We start from the raw sequence: 18,803 nt of genomic DNA on the forward strand, positions 1-18,803 counted from the left end.
TGCCATTTGAGCTATGTAATGCACCTGCCACATTCCAGAGAATCATACTCCACATATTTGATGGAATGTCATTAGGGAATTTCAAAGCCTTTCAAGATGATTGGTCAATCTACAGTGGGAAGGAGCACCACTTGAAAACCATTGGCGAATGCATGGAATGATGTCGAAGGGCAAGGCTAGCATTAAATCCAAAGAAATGCAAATTTATGGTCCCTCAAGGCAGGCTTCTAGGTCACATAGCATGCAAAGAAGGGTTGAGAACAAATCCTGACAAGATTAGATTCATTGTTAACATGGAGGATCCCTCAGATGTGAATGGCATCAAAACATTCTTAGGGCATGTGGGGTATCATAGGAGGTTCATAAGAGAATTTGGAGAAATATGCCTACCCTTGGAAAAATTAACGAGGAAATGAGAACAATTTGTCTGGGGAAAGGAGCAGGAGGAGGCTTTCCAAGAACTAAAGAGGAGATTGGTGGGAGCACCAATCTTATATACCCAAACTGGAACAAAGAGTTCCATGTCCAAATGGATACCCCTAACTATGCAATAGGCGCCACTTTGGCACTAACTGAACAGGAGGGATTGGACCATCCTGTGTACTTCACAAGTCGACTACTTTCAAAGGCAGAACGAGACTATAGTACTACGGAGAGAGAAGCACTTGGTATGCCTTGAAAGAGGTTGTCATTGATGTAATAGTATTTGGACTAAGAATGAAAGATAAATTATTTGATGAAATGGCTCCCTCATATGCAAGTTGAAGCAATGAAGAAGAAGATACTATTATATTATCTTTTTATGACAATTCTCAGAATAAGAAGTCAATATGTCAAAGTAATGATGAAAACCATGATCCATATTCTAAAGACCATGTAGTGGTACATATACACATTTGAGAAGAGATGATGGAGCCTGGAATATAAAGTGGTTGAACTTGGGATACATACAATGATTAATATAATGCCTATAATGAGTACATACACCAATAAAGTTGACAGGAAAGAAGATTATAGAAACAATAAGTATTAAAATCAAATACAAATATATTATATTAAGCCATTGAGTGTATATGATGTCAAGTCAGCAAACAATAAGGATAAGGATATGCCATGACTAATATTGAAGCTGAGGCTGCTTAAAGCTTTTAAAAAGGTAGTGATATTATTGAAAGAAGTGACAAATAGACAAGAACAGACAATGATGGACTTGACTTTACACCAATGTTATATACAATACAATGAAAAAGAATAGAAGCGATAATCAGTAAATCCATTAGCAATGAAATACATCTATGGTGGCAAAGGACAAGTTTCAAATTGACAAGTGTACTTAAGCATTAAAGTCTCAACGAAGGAAAGAAGTGGCATTGGAATAAAGCTATTCAGCGGTTACACGTCAACAATAGTCACATGAAAAAGACATATGAGCAGCGATCAACTAGAGACTTCAGGGCATATTACTTATTCAAGCTTAACGTCGAGAATCAAGCCTTCCTAACTCTAAGCCTGTATTCATCTTGAAGCCACAATAAAATGAAGGCAGCAGAGATAATAGAAAGCATTGGCTAGAAAAGAGAAGGTCTGGAAAGCACAGATGAGAACCATTGAAACAATCAAAAAGAATTTACAGCAGTGGCAAACAGCTATAACAGTATCATTCTAGATATTGGTGATCAGAAAGTCTTAAAGACTATGATTTCCAGGAGCCACGTGAATGATCATATAGGGTGATCAGAATATCTATGATATACAGCGATAGTTAAAGTACGAACAAGACAGTGATGATTTGGTATGAGTCAAAGGCAGCCGTGATGTCTGTAGCAAACAAATATGGTTGGCAGCAACTAGTGTGGGTAACGTTCAGAGCTTTCGATAAGTTCCATAAATAATTCAATTGACACAATAATAAGTATGACAGTGATGAAATACCGAATGAAGGTCAATCACTCACCACACTGAGTAGAGGCTATGATAAAGTTTAAACAAAATGATACAGCAAGTGTAAATCGCTGTATAGAATGAAGCCACGCAAGTCATCCAAAAATCAGAGACACAGCGATGGAAGTTGTATATGGCAGAATATAAACAATGTGGATAGTCCCAATGAAACATAAGCAGCAGAAGATTTAACGAACGGAAGAATATAATGATCCAAAATAAAGGATATGGTGGTAACATATAAGGAGCCTGATAATCTTAAATTTATAATAGTAAAAGGCCATACAATTAAGATTAATCAGTGCAACTAATAATAAGTTTTTAGAGAGTTGCCATTAATAATATGATAAGTCTCATTGAAAAGGTAGGACTGTTCATTATATGAAGGCGTATATATATTTCATTGATTGAAGAAAGAAGGTGAATCAGAGAGAGTTGAATATTAAAGAAAACTATTTGGGTGCAAGGATCATATATAGATGTAATGAATAGAAAATAATAGAAGTGGAGAAAGAAAAGAGAAGTACAGATTTGTGGAGTGGAAAAATGAGAAATACATAGGTGAAGAAACATTTAAAAGAGTTGAATAATATATATGAGCACAAATTTATAATCTGACTATCTAAAGTATTTAAGGAAAACATATATATATATATATATATATATATATATATATATATATAAAAGAAAAACATGAGATAAGAGGGTAAAAGTGTACAAATGTAAAGAAAAGAATATAGCAAACTAAAAGAAGTATGCACAACCAGAGTTTTGAAATAATTATTTGAAGTTAAGAAATATCCATCGTCAGTTGAGTAGGCAACATTATCAAGGTGGAGAATCGGTTTGTGTGCAATGGGTCGATGCTCATGTAGATAGGAGCGAGAGTTGGCGCTTCCAATAGGTCGGTGTCTGTGAAGTGTGGGAGTTAGAGCTTCCAGTGAGTCGGTGCTCATAAACATGGGAGTTGGAGCCTCTAGTAGGTCATAGCCTACAAATCTTTGTAAAATAACAAGCTTATATAAAAACAATTATTTTTGTCATGGTTTTCTCCCACATTGGGTTTCCACGTAAATAATAGTGTCATTGTGTTCATGTGCATAATTGTTCATTACAATATTTGAAGTTATAGTTTGGATTAGAGTTCCAAGAATCGCCATGATCGCCTAAATCACCAATTTGGCAATTCAATTAAACTTGGGCGATTTTTCATGAGTCATGAATCGAATCAACCAATTTTTTCTCAAGAATTGTCTAAATCGCCGATTCATGTGATTCATGGAAAAAATCACTTGAATCGGCCACCAGGCAAGGCATAAAGTGGACTTATCTTTTTATATAAAACACATGCTTTTTTGGTTTTTTTTTGGCCTTTCCTCTTTGTTTTAACCCTAAAGGGCCTTCTAATTGTTAAGTATGAGTAGAAGAGAGGAAAAGTGAGAGAGAAGAAGAGAAAAGAAAAACCACAGGTTTCCAACCAACAAGAAAGAAGAGCACCAAAAAGATCAAAAGTCCATTTGGGGAGGCCATAGATTGCATTGGGAGCGTTAAAGAGTCAATAGCAACACTACTCAACTCATTTGCAAGAGGTAAATGCTGATTTTTTTTGCATGTTAGTGTATTATCCATTTTTTATTAAGTTCTTTTAGTTTTAATTTGCAAATCTTTAACGTTTTTTAGTTTTACTAAATTGCAAACTAGGGTTTGTTGTTTTGTAGTTTTTGTTTATTAGTTTCAAACTTTGATGTTTTACTTGAATTTTCTTATTGCAGCAGCCCTTAGCTTTCATTTTTCGCAATGGGTAAAAGAGATGAATGTTGGAAATATAGCGAATAGTTTCCTAGAACAAACAAATTTCAAACGAAATGTATGTTTTATAAAGAAATTAATTCTAGTGGTATTTATAGATTCAAATACAACATTGCTGTTATACCTAGACATGATATTACAATTTGCACTCAACAAACTCCCAAGGCAAAATGCACTTGTTTAGTGACATTAGAAAAATATGAATAAGAAAATGCAACTTGAAGGGTTAAGGGCTATTGGCTCCCATGCTCTCGTAGCTGCATCTCCATCTACATCAGCTTTCGCATCTGTAGGTTGTGTTGGAGAGGGTTCTTCCAGGCCTCCTTTTCGTCCTAGTTCTAGTGTTTATGCGAGTGCTAGTGCTAGTCGATCTTATACTGAGATTGAGTCCAACTCCAACCTATTGCAGCCTAGAGTGCGGAAAAACAGATTGGATAGTTACTTTCTACCCCACACTAATCCTGGCTCACAACCCACGCTTGAGGGCATGGGTTTGAAAAAGGAGATTCATGATGCTGCCATAAAAGAGATTTGCAAATTTTGGTACTTTTACAACATTCCATTTGTTGCAGCCAGGTAATTGATTCTTATTTCTTTGTTTTCTTCAAGGTTAAAGCAAAACTTTAATTATATCTACTTGTTTTATGATTCATTGATTAATCATAGATTCACTTTACAAGCTTACATAATGATTTGACATCTAAATTTCTAATCATAGTCTGTTTGTTATGGGGCTCCTTATCGGCAAAACATGATAGATGTAGTTGCTATTTGTGATCCAAGGTTTAAAACCCCAATTGAGGCTGAGTTGAGTGGATACCTCTTGGGTAAAATGGTAGAGGATATGAAGGTTGAGCTTGAGGAGCACTAAAAGGAGTGGATTGAAAAGGGTTGCACCATCATGACTGATGGTTGGACAGATAGGAGGAATAGAACACTCCTTAATTTTCTTATTTCCCGCAGAGGTGATTGATCATTCTACTTTCCTACATACCTAGTGAATTGTGAATCGTGATTGAATATTTCAAATTTTGATTTGTTGATTGCTAATTAGTTGATGATTGGTTTGTGAAGGAGATTGATCCAGAATCAAAGTGACTCAATGAGGCTATGGATCCAGCCTTCACTGAGGAAGACCATGAGTGGGTTGACCAGGTGGACAGAGAGGCTGAGGCTGTGGCCATGGCAGAGGAGGCAGCTAGAGCATGTTCAGGCACTAGTAGACGCACACGCGCACGCATAGACACAAATCGTAGTGATGTTCGTCAGCCCATCTTACATGCAGGGGATATGGCTCAACACTCCTCTAAGACCTACCTTAGACGCCTTTCTACTAGGCAGAATGGATACTCAAAGGCTGAGGCTGAGGCTGAGGCTACGACCGAGCTTGAGGATGATGATGAAGCTTCAACTAGAGCCTTGTTTTTTTCATTTTGTTTAGATATATTGATAGACATACATTTCATGGATCTTCATCTTAGATTCTTACATACATTTATGACTTTATGTCTTATGGTTCTTCATCTTACATACATTCTATGATTTGAATCATTATGATCATATGATTTCCATTTACTTCAGCTTCAGCCCACAATTTACATTTTACGTGTAACATAGTTACATTTGTGATGGATTTATCATTTATATTCCATGTTTATGTATGTTAACTTCTATTTGATGATGTTATAGTGTGTTTAAGTTATATTCAATAAATGGTGCATGAAATAAGTTTTAAATTGTTGAAATCTCTAAATTTAAAGGGTTTTTTAAAATTTGCCAATTCATAGCTGATTCATAGCCGATTCATGGCCGATTCACGATTGAATTTGGCCTTGACGATTCCACTCCATTTCCAATTCTCGTTATTTTTTTTTGAATTGAAGTTAAAATTGACAAGGTTTTTATTATACCAAATCACATTTTTTTTGTTGTTTTTTTTTTTGGCCTTTCCTCTTTGTTTTAACCCTAAAGGGCCTTCTAATTGTTAAGCATGAGTAGAAGACAAGAAAAGTGAGAGAAAATAAGAGAAAAGGAAAAACACAAGTTTCCAACCAGCAAGAAAGAAGAGCACCAAAGATATCAAAAGTCCATCTGGGGAGATTAAGCAAAGTAACATTCACTTGGTCTCTACCTTTCTCATGGCAGCCCTTGTAATGTCCTATATCTAGACTATAATAAAATGAGGAAAAAAAACTAATAAAGTTAAAATAAATAAGTGAACAAATAAAAAAATTATATAATATTATTATATTAGTATATTATTAATATATTGTTTTTATAATATGTAATCATAATAAATAAATGATCAAATTATAAATGACTACTAAAACAATAAAAGATTAATAATGATATCAAACTAGATAATTATAAAATAACAATATCAAAATATAAACTATTAAATAATAATTATAAAATAAAATATGAAATTAGATAGTTAATAACTAAATATAATATTATAATTAAATAAATTTAAATTAAAAACATACCTATTAAATCCTACGGATGTGACCATTCGAGCATGGATCATAGAAGAGATATAAATAGGGAGTGCAGAGTGAATAGCAAGGGAGGAAAAAGAGAAGAATAGATAGTTAGTAATTGGAAAAAGAGACAGGTTGGAGTTTTACTGAGGAGAAATTACAAAACCATCGACATGCAGTATGGAAAAAGTAATAATAACAATCAGTAGCAGAGCATACAGGGAACAATCAACACAGAATAATGACCAGGCAAATCTGTGGCAGTCAGCAAATAAGGGAAGATAACCTATGGAGAATCCCCTACTCGAGATACAATAGTCTCAAGTGAATCAATTCCAATGCTCCCAGAAATCTTTGATTGTATGGATAGTTGAACTCCAGGAAAGTCCGCAATATAAGAAATACACTGATATCAATAGGAGTATGAAGTGTTGCACCATATCGGGACTAAGCCAGCAGATTAATAAATTATGATTCAATCATTGGATGATAGAACCCTAGTCATTATGCAAAAACACAGTCAGCAAATTTGAAATTATTAAATCAATGTAATCATTAGTAAAGATAGAGCAGGAGCGAACAAAATTGAAGCAAGGAGAACGATGGTTAGCTTCCAGTGATAAACATCCCACAACATATTTTGCATACAGATCTATAGTTGCAGATCGAACAGAAGATAAAGAAGATTATGAATACAGAATGGTATCTATGGAAGGAGATATTATTCTTCAGCAATAGGAAGGTTGGAATTATCGACTGAAGGATGAAACAGTGACATATATACATATCCTACTATAGACTTCGGTGTGAGGAAGATTAGAAGCCCAAGTCATGACATTATCAGTAATGAGACGTCACTACTGTACCTGGAATTTGAACAGAAGATACGGGGGCATTACAACCATTATCGAACAAGACAAGAAAACTGCCCTCATAGCGATACATCAAGAGATAACATCAACAATACATGCCATTACGTATTATCAATTACTGCATAAATTCTGCGATAGTAAACTATATTAATATGCTGAGACCAGTCTTAAAGAGTGCAATATAGCAGAGATAGCTAATACATATTGAGGGGATTTATTCGTATCTGCACTTCATATTTGTAGTCTCAAAGACACTTATCATAGTCAACGAAGCTAGTACTGATCCACCTTTGGCAAGATTTAATACATGTGCAACTTGACATTAATTAGAGAAAGAACCTTAAGAATATCAATACATAATAAAAATAGCCAAGAATCAATAGCATCAATAATGATAACGGGACTGGTCATCAAAATATCAAAATTGAGCATTCTAATGGAGTCATACTTGTTAAGTCACAGATGTACAATTGTTATATAAAAGTGACATCACAAGAACTATAGAATGAAGAGTCATGCATTTCAGGGACAAACATACATGTATTCATGACAACCACTGCTCGAGGTAACCTTTGAATTAGAATTGGTTCCTTCATATACAAATAGATGAAGATCACAATATATGTGTGTGTGTGTGTGTGTAGAAAGAGGAATTTTCTGTGATGGGGTAGTAAGAGAAGCATTCAGATATACAGGAACATGGAGCAAGAGAATTATAATAATAAGGATTTATAGAAAAATATCTAATTTGACTGAAATTTAGTGGTTTCAAGAAGATAAAAATACCAATATTCATTACATAGAAATGAATCCCTTGAGAACTGAATCCTAAATCTTGTGAGATCTGATAGGGACATTATAGCCCTTGAGCCTGAGTTCGTATGGGAATGCACAAACCATTTTGATGCCATATCAAAATGGTCAAAGATGCAGATGGGAAGGTTGCTTTCAGCCTATATCCGGATATGATAGAGAAGATTTTCAAAGCTCCTGCAAGTCCAGAATGAGATCAAGAAGGATTACCTCAGACACTCTAATGGTAAATGGTTGATCAATAAGAGAGCAAATTTCTCTAGATGGCCTAGGGAGATACACAGCTCTGATTTCTCGCAATAAGTCAATGACTTGATTACTCTTACGAGCATAGTTTGTGGCCTCAAAGAATCCAATCACTTTGAGTCATGGATGTATAAGTTCATATATCAGATTCTTGAAAGGAGAGAACCTATGTAGTGAGGGGGATATCATAAGCACAACAATATGTGAATAATTAGTTCATGTGAAGAGCTCTCTCCCATTCCACATGAATTTTTATTTGGTTTGCATTGCTGCAACTATAGGGGCATCCTTAGGACTCTTTACCAAGGGAGACAACACCCTAGTTCCTATCAGAAGCTATTATGAGAAGCTCACTCTTGCATAGAGTAAGTATCATTACAGAAGGGTACAAGATGCTTTCTATGGGCATTTCAAGTTCCATTTTGGCAAAGAGTTGGCAACAAAGAGAGTGTCAGATGAAGCATGGGAAAAAGTAAGTCAATACATATGCATATTCCTACAGTTACCAACCTTTACCTACATGAGAGTTGGCTGCTTTGAAGGAGAACCATACACTCTACCAAGGTATCCTACTGACAGGATAGTCCTCATGGAATTGGTGAGACTGCTCATTCCACATGAATTTTTATACAGATTGCATTTTTACAACTATAGGGGCATCGTCAGAACTCTTTACCAAGGGAGACAAGGCCCTAGTTCCTATTTGAAGCTGTTATGAGCAATTCACTCTTACAAAGAGTAAGTATTGTTAAATTGTAGTTCAGTCAGATTGATATTCATAAGTTTCATTAAATGGTAAATCATAATTAGATAAATATTCTTTATATATATTACATATTATTATATATATAATATATATATTACACATTATATTATATATATAATAATTTATATATATATTATAGGTATGGTTAGTTATATTAAAATATACTAACCAATGATGATTAGCTATAGAGACATGTCTCTTCATGAGACATGTCTCCTCCTCATATTTATATGAAATCCAAATCTGCATTTAAGAATCATCAACAATGGCAACAAAAATTACATTTGCAAAATTCGATCCATGTTACTTAACATGGTATCAAAGCTAAACTGCAAGTGTTGGAAATCTTTGAATTTTTAAGGTGACATAAATGTGTCGTGTGGTGCCGCATCAAATTTAGAATCTAAATAAGCTATTCCAAATATCATTTGCTGTGAATATTGATTTCAGAAGCAATGGTCGTGATTCAATGTTTATTGTTGTCTCTAAAGAAGATGAATCATTGTAGGACTGGTATCTATGAGTCTCTTCATCAGGCTCTTAATTCATTTGCATTAACTATATTGTATGCATTTCATCATTGAAGGATACTGGAAGAAAGTTACGAGAATAAATTTGGTTGGTTATTTCTCTATCCCCATCCAAACTTTGGTGTGGGAACAATAAAATCATTACAACTCAAAATGACACTGACTCTGGGCAGATTTATCTACATGACAACACAGGATGTGGAGATTGTGTTATTGAAAGTTCTATTAAAATGATAACTAGCAATGATTATTACTTTGAAGGAAAGACAAATAAAGCAGACAGTTCATGGAAAATACAAAGACATCGCATTGAAAGGATAAATGTTGCAAGTTCTATTCACATAGATGTCGCTGTTGACAATTCTAAGGGCCCTAACATTGTGTCACTGTAACGTGAAATGAGTTGAATGTTCCCTTAGACTTTTGATTGTAACCTGACTGCTCATTGATATATAATATCTTGGTCTACTTCCCCTTGGTAATGTCCATCACATTGGCTAGATGTTTGTTTATGTTGAATGCCTGTTGTATTGTATTGTTGAATATACCACTGCTCGCTGACTTGGATATAAATCCACACTATTAATGCCACTATTGTATGTTGACTGGACCCCTAATTCCCAGTGTCTTCCACTTATATTATATCTTGTTTACTCTTACTTTCTTCTTAATGATTCCGTATCCTACTTGGGTCTTATCGTGCCTTTCAAATATAGATCACTCTTTCTACCATTCTTCATGATTAATGTTAATAATTCTTGATGTCATATTTTCACCACCTCATTTATCAATTCAAATATTTTTTATAACATGATAACGTCCAATTTTATTGGCTTATTCCTTAGTTGAGTGTGAGCACATTTTTTATCATCACTGATGACTGATGATACCACATACTTTATATTGGTTGTATCGAATTGATACTTACTAGTGTTAAATTTTATTTCTAGTTGTGATAACATGACCCCACTGGAATTACTATGGGATTCGTAAAAATCAACATCATCCACATCACCCAGCTCCTTCACCAATACTCTCACTTAAAGAGTCGTGGAAAGCATGTTGATGACAACATTTACTTTAGAAGATTTGCGAAGATTGATACCCTAGTATGCTCTAGATTGGGATGCCTTTTATAACTAAGAAGTGTCAAGAAAACAATGAGGAGAATCGAAGACATTGTGAGATTTAAAACAACTAAACGAGAACATTGTGGAACTCCCAAGGAAGACTAAACTATATGAACGCCAAATGATGAATGGATATACACGTATGGTTAACAATGACAAAGATTATTGGACACAGTAAAAGATATACGCACATTATGGGTGATGCAGAATTTATTGAACACGTCCCCTTCTTCGGATGCAAGATGATTCTCATAGGCAATTACTATTACTGTAATTGGTTTCCCAAGTGGAGTTTCCTATTAATTAGCATATACAGTGGTAGTGGCCTCAAGAGTAATAGAAGTATAGATTACAATTATAATGATGTATTTGCCAAGTCATCAACAGTTGTGAAATGTCATGAATATATTGACATCATGAAGAGATTCTTGATATGAAAGACTTGATTGTTGACAATACAAATAACATGGTGTAGAACAATCAGAGATGGGCTTAGGAGTTGCCTAATTGCTCTTCTCGCATTAGATAAGGAGAATTTTGCAGACCAGATTTAGTCAAACACTATAATAGTCTTCACGGAGGAGATTTGATACCAATCAATATTGTGAGAGTAAAGAGAATAATATCTCCACAAATCCTATCAGCAAGTATATCATTATGCGCGTCAAATATTAAGAATCAAGCATTGATGACCTGGAAGAAGTAATGAATAGAGTTGAGTTTTATAGACGGTACTCCTAGCTCTATGAAATTCTTGAAGTATCATCGTAGTACAAATTCATGGAAATCAATCAAAGGAGATTTATCTTCAAGGAAAGATTCTTGTATTGACTAAATCTCCTCTATTCTATAAAGCTATCATCTTTATCCATGCTTGGAAAGTATGCTATCGAGCGTAAATTTTTGTTGGATCCCTACGAGTTATAATAGCACTCAAATATATTCCTGAAATGGCATATGATTCTCCAATGGGCACCGAATAAGAGAGAATAGAAATGAAATGGAGTGATGACAACCATGTGGAATTAGATACAATCCACCTTGTAATACATCATAATTTCTAAGCAAGTATTATTGTATCGTGATAAGGAATGAGACTACACAGTGAAGAGAATAAGGAAAATATATTATAGAGGCATAAAGCACCTTGATATTGTCATGGTTTGAACTTTGAAACTCTTTTTGACTTTGGGTATAATATGACTACAATATAAGAATGAGTGGGAATTTTACATTGTGGGGGGAATAATAGTCAATGTCCCATTCCCACTAGAACCTTATTTAGAGGAGAGATGTTCCATTCTCAAATAATCTAAAAAGACAATTTTTGAATCTTCATGTGCAGATAAGTATTTTTATCTTTTACATCTATCTACTCTTTGTAGTCTCTCTTTTATTTGTAATTCTATACATCCTATAAGGGTTATTTTCCTTGATCTTTTCCTTTATGTTTAAGGATGTTCTTATAGGAAAAGAAGGTTGGTACTTTACACATGCTACCAAATATTACATATTACATGCAAACTCAATCTAATGATAGTAGCTCCAAAGACCCTGATGATCAAGATAGTGAGGTTCTTGAAGCAAACAACTTTGATGATTGAAATTATGAGATCCTTCTACATTAAGAGGGAGTATGACATTTCTTCTAAGGAAACATTGGAGCTCAGAAGATTAATAAACTCAGAAGATTAATAATCAGAGGGAGTCTAGAAATATGTGTGGGTAACTACCTCATGGGCCTACCTCTATGTACATCATGACGATGTGATGACTTATTACCAAGAAATTAGAAAATTGATATCAGATTCAAGGGGAGTTTAACAAACATCCTTGAGGGAAGAAATTCTTCTGGAAGTAACTAGAGGACCTGACCTCCCAAGATCGATATTCAGAGGGAGAAATTCTGAGATGCAATCCTTCATGGATGATATCCTCTCTAGGAGAAGAAGTTCTAAGTAATGCACCCCTGTTTATTGTTGCTTAAGTCTTGGGTCAAGCTATGATATCTTGGTTTAGTAGAAAACCACCAGTTGTTGACTTGAGTTCTACTAAAGCTAAGTATGTAGTTGCCTCCATAGGAGCATGTGAAGCATATCGAGACTCCTTATTACTATATAAGAGATATCGTTGGTAGAGATGTTATCAAATTAAGTTATATCAATACAAATGAGAAAAATGCTGATATTTTTACCAAGCCTCTTGCGAAGTTGAAAATCGTGTACTTCAGAGGTAAACTTGGTATGACATTTTTGTAAATGCATTTATTAATATATTCATGAATATAAAATTGTGCTTGCAAGCTTGTGTTGTGAAAAGTGACGACTTTTCTTGTGAAAGGTGATGACCTTTCTTGTGTTCTGATCCTATTTAAAGTGACAACTTTATTATAGTTGATCTGAAATGTTTGAAGTTAGGGTTATCCTTGTTCTTCGGGCCGGATTTTGCTAGACACATTGATGACCTTCATGGGTCTTCAGATCGGATTTTGCCAGACACTATGAGAATCAATTATGGTTCTTCAGGCCTAATCTTGCCGGACACCATAATTTAAAACTATCATAAACCACACTTAAGGTGGTGTTTATTCTTGTATTATAGTTGCTTCAATTCCTTTTATAAAAGGAGGGGTTGATAAATTTAACCTCATAGTGAGTTGAAGAAAATTACATATGTTAAATATGGTAATGTACATATGTGTGTTGATGAATTCATATTCATATGCCATTCTAGGGATATCATAGTGAGATGATATCTCCTTATACTCAAGAATATAGTATGTTCTATATCAATCCTTCCTAACTAAGAGGGAGTGTTAAATTATAGTTCAGTCAGATTGATATTCATAAGTTTCATTAAATGGTAAATCATCATTAGATAAATATTCTTTATATATATTACATATTATTATATGTATATATATATATATATATATATATATATATATATATATATATATATATATATATATATATTACACATTATATTATATATATAATAATTTTTATATATATTATACATATGGTTAGTTATATTAAAATATACTAACCAATGATGATTAGCTATGGAGACATGTCTCCTCATATTTATATGAGATCCAAATTGACATTTAAAAATCATCAATAACAATGGCAATGAAATTACATTTGCAGAATTCGATCCATGTTACTTAAAAAGTACCATTACAAAAGGGTGCAAGATGCTTTCTATGGGCATTTCAAGTTCCATTTTGGCAAAGAGATGGCAACAAAGACAGTATCAGATGAAGCATGGGAAAAAGTAAGTCAATATGGATGCATGTTCCTACAATTACCAACTTTTACCTACATGAGAGCTGGTTGCTTCAAAGGAGAACCGTCCACTCTACCAAGGTATCCTACTGACAAGATAGTCCTCATGGAATTGGCGAGACTGCTCATGGCAATACAAGTGTATCAAACAAGTCAACACAAGCTAGGATTTGGGATTTCCTCCACTAATCCTCTTCAATAGGCAAGTATTCCTTGACCACATTATACAAAGCCAAGGCCATGGAATTTGAATTTCAGCTAATTACATTGAAGAAGTTCAAATCCATTTTGATTACAGGGGCATGAATTCAAAAATGAAGAGGGAATTCACCCATATTCATTGCATGGAGGATGTTTGGATAGATCTTCAAAGTGAAGTAGATGTGGCCAGAATGGACTATTATCAACTTACTTTGCAGTAGATCATAGATCTCAACTTAATCCCTATTCCAAAAGGGTTGAAGATGACGACATGATCTTAGACCAAGAATTTCACAATAGTCAAATTGAGAAGCTTCTTCCTACTTCCATCCAATGGCAACAGAAAGAATTGGCTTCAATTTTTGATCAATTTCAAGCCATCTTGATGAACACCAATTCGTTGCTGAAAGGAAAAGGTCTAAAGAGAATCAAGTTAAAAGCAAGTATAGATTGCAACCATTTCGGTCTTATGGGCAGAAAATTTGAGGTTGAAGGTAAAAGAAAGATAGTTCATCTAATTCAAAACTGAATAAGGGTTTCAAACTGAAATTCAAGGGAGGAAAGGTTGTCATTCCTAAGTCGCATTCTTCTTTGGCTCCTCTTAAAGAACAAGAATCAGATAAGGAAGTAGTGATCCGTTCTCCCCCACATCAGCCAAATGACCAAGAACCATCCATCCTGGATGAACCACTCTTGGCTGCAATAGATACTGACGTGGTTTCTTTCTCTACAATGTTCACACCTACCATTTCTATTTCCGAAGTGAATACTTCACCATTGTCTATCTCTTTTGCAGCTCCTCATGTTCTCACAACAGAACAATGTGAAAGCTTAGAGAATGTCTTTGACGCTTTCTCTACTCATCTAGCTCTCACACTAAGGGACAAGTTTCCCAACTTGATACCTCGGTTGCAGGGTTTGAAATGTTTATGTCAAAGTCATCACAAAGAATGCCCATGGTTCCAGTCGTGCAAACAAAGGCATACACTATGACAATAGAGATACAATCAAGAATAATGTCTACCATAGCCACCATCCCAGTCTCAACAAAAGAAGATTTCAGCTTGCCATCATGGTTAGGCAATATTACTACGAAGAGAAGGAAGATCGAGCTGCCACCAGATGAAATTCTTCCAAAGAAGAACAAATCTAAACTTTCAATATGTAAGGCAAACATTGTCTCATGAATCCTTGTTGATTATGAGAAAACTAAGCATGCTGAAATTGCAAAGCCTTTAGTGGACAAGCCGCCCAAAGAGCTTCATCACTTGGATTACAAGTTCACAAAAGTTGAACTCGGAAGAAGACAATTGTGGGTGGGATGCCAGTAGGATGCACAAGATGCAATTTCTACCTTTTCTAGAAGAAACAATGAACTCTGGGAAAAGAAAAAACAACTAAAGTTGGAGAATGCTTGCCTTCATGAGATCATTTGCTAACAATCTTCACAATCCGTTGTCGCCACACCATATTCAGAACAGGGGAATCAGAAAGTTGAAGTGGCAAAGGCTTGGTCTGAACAAATCATCACAGAGGGAGCTCAATCCATAAAAGATGCGCTTAATGTTCTTGATTGCCTCAAGAGTCCTACATAAAGGCAAAATGATATGTTTTCCTCGTTCAAGTATATGGGACAAAATGCCAAAAACTGACTTGGATGTCTTGATCACATATAATATTATTCCATCTACAGAGATGTTCTATGAATACTAAGGGCTCATGGATCATAAGGCGAGAGTAATGGAAAGGCTGGTAACAGAGGTACAAGAAGCCCTCAAAAGCTGCAATACTGTGGAAACTGATGTCATGAATGATCTAAAGTAGATGGGTTGCAAGGTGTTCAATGAGGACAATTAATTTGGTGACAAAGTAAGACATGACTTCAAAATTTACTGACAAGGGCAATGCTGAATTTGAGTCATTTGATTTTGAAATATAGGTGATGAACAGGTTCTCAAGTTACAAGTTTTCAACGAAACACCTGTGAGAGTCTATTGCAGAAAACTAGCAAATTGTCAAGAAGTGTCACACCACTGCAATCAAGGTGAATGTAATTGCACAGAAGATGGGAATTTCAGATCCTCCAATGCTCTATGATTGCATCACAAAATACAAGACTTTTGTTAACAACCTTTAAAGATTGATTCAGCATTTTTCCCCAGTTTTTCTTCAAGTCCGTTTAAGTGTTTTCAGCTTTGTAGTTGTAGAAGATAGGTTGCATGTAATCCATATGCATGTAACCCGATTACACATACCTTCAATCATGTAATCCAATAAATCTTCTTTCTTAGTTTGTCTTAGTCAAAGTGGTTGAGTTCCTCCCACCTTTTTCTCCATTCTTCTCACTCCTTTTCCTATATCAAGGAGTGTGCGTCATTGTAAATAATCATATTTTTTATATGCACGAGAGCTCTACCATTTTTGTGCAAACATAAGTGTGATTTGTTGTACAATTTGAAAGAAAAGTGAATATGAAGAGCAATTTGTTTTGAAGCTATGTCTAAAAGCAATTGTGTAGATGAAATTGGAAGTTGTGACATCAATTTTTGTTCGCTATCTTTAATTCATGTCAATCTTGTATGTATTTGGAGCAAAGTGAGTATAAGAAACAATTTTTTTAAAGCTATGATTGGAAGTGATTGTTGTGATACAAACTAGAAGTTGTTACTGTAGTTTGTATTGTTGTCTCATATTCATGCAAATTATTAGAATTAAGTTACTTTCATATCTATGAACTGAAATAACTTATAGGTTTATTATTTAGAAATCATCTACTTCTGGAAGTCTGTGTGCCACAAGAGTAGAGATTTACCTTTGAAGAATCGCATAGGAGTCTATGAGCTTCATAGTTATTCTTATAGTGTAGATAAATAGACATAGATCTAAGCTGGTACACTTTCAATCAGCCTGTGAGTTGGTGTGGGTTTATTGGTATCACTGTTTACAATTTTGAGATAGAAGAATATTTAAGAGGTTCATCTTGCCCATTACCAGCTCTGTGAGTGAGTGGATTTTTTCTTAAAACAAGAGGAAAGAATATTAGTAACACCCTTTAAAAGTACATCTAAACTTCTTGCTTACCTTGAGTTCATCCAAAGAATAGTGAGAAGGGGAACCTTTCCTTTAAAGTAGGAGAGACTTTGTCTCACACATTGTGGTTGGTAACCCTATTTTGTAAGGGAGTTTGTATAATTGTCATTTGCAAAATATCCACCTAACAAAGTTGTTATTCATTTTGCATTTTCAATTGTTAAACATACTGGAATTTAGTGGATATACTTCATTGCTCCTGGAAGAGAACATTACAATACCCAATTTGCATGTAAATATATATAGACTAGTCTTCTTTTGTTTACTCATTTACAATGTAACACCAGTACTGGTGTACGTCGGGAAGAGTTTCCGAGATGGGAAAAATGGGCCTCATTTTCAAGATGGCCAGGGGACGGCCAGGGGACAACGGGAAGGGAAGGACAGGGCAGGGAGGGGTGTTGTATAGTATACATATAGAACTTGAAATGCTTGTTATGAAATGATGTTTCAGTAGAACATACCAAATTAAAATACTTGAACGTAGAAAAATTGCAACATGAACTAAACCCATTGAACATAGTAACATATTACATACCCAATAGTAACATTTAAAATCAAAATTCAAATAGAAATCCAAGTCCCATTCTAGCGGCAACATGGTTGCGGAATGGTAGAGGGGGGGGTACACGAGTACCCAGTGTGGGGAAGTCTCGGGGATGGGTACTTTGAGGTTTGGGAGGGGGGTGCGAGTCCTTGTGTCAACGTATCTCCTCATTGAAATTTGCATAGAAAATGCATTTCTAATTAGATTTAAGCAAAAAATTTAGTTCTTAAGTATTTGGCAGCTTTTCTCTGCATTTTCACTAAGTTCTATTATCAAGCCTTGGCAAGAAGTTACCAAATCCAATTATATCAACTATGGTCTCTACGTTGAGATGAATTTTTTGGCTTTCAAATTTTGTGTCCCTCTATATGAGGGTGCACTCCTCCCTATGGGTTGCAATCTGTTATTTTTCAAGACTAGGTAGCCTTTCACTTAGGTATGCACTTCCTCATTAGACTGTGGTTTGATCTGATAAGCATTTTGTTCACCTTATTGAGGCACACATTGCTATGGATGAAATCAAATAGATTCAAATTTTTCTCACCTAAAGAACCATTTGACCTTGTTTATGACCAAAAAATATTGCAAGGTCGCACGCATTTCAACATTCTAAAATGTTATACTTCTTCCTATCAAGTATGCATCACTTCACTAGACTTTATTTCAGATATTCACTCTACTTTGTATGGATCAGCACCTTTCTATAAGCAGGCAGTTTTAAATTAAATATTTCTCATGCACCTCTTTGATCAAGCATGCACCATTACATTGACAAACATTTTTCAAAAATTATAACTCATGCTCCTCTTTGGAGTGTCACTCACCCTTCTATTGGTTGACAGATCTCTCAACATTATGACCTCATGCTTTTTGGAAAAACGCACATGTTTAGTCTAGCATGAACGTTTCTTGATGTTTGACTAAAATTTACTCTCCTTCAAACCTCCCCTCCATCCGCAAACATCTATTCATGCATTAGCAACTTTTTCACCCTTCTCCCTCATCCAAGCTCTAATCCTTGCCTCATCAACTGCATTAGAAAGGTTCTTCCATTGGCTGTATGAAGACACTAACTATAGGTGACAAAA

The 18,803-nt window shown here is 34.9% G+C and overlaps 1 protein-coding gene across 1 annotated transcript in view; it reads right to left on the reverse strand.

Annotated features, from left to right (window-relative positions):
* The window catches only part of LOC149539927 (aminopeptidase (DUF3754)), a 148,649-nt gene that overhangs the window by 65,943 nt on the left and 63,903 nt on the right, over window positions 1-18,803 (reverse strand). The gene's annotated exons all lie outside the window — the stretch shown is intronic.

Source organism: Cupressus sempervirens, chromosome 9 (genome assembly GCF_028749045.1).
Source record: "Cupressus sempervirens isolate cs-2001-9-10 chromosome 9, ASM2874904v1, whole genome shotgun sequence".
Lineage (NCBI taxonomy): Eukaryota > Viridiplantae > Streptophyta > Pinopsida > Cupressales > Cupressaceae > Cupressus > Cupressus sempervirens.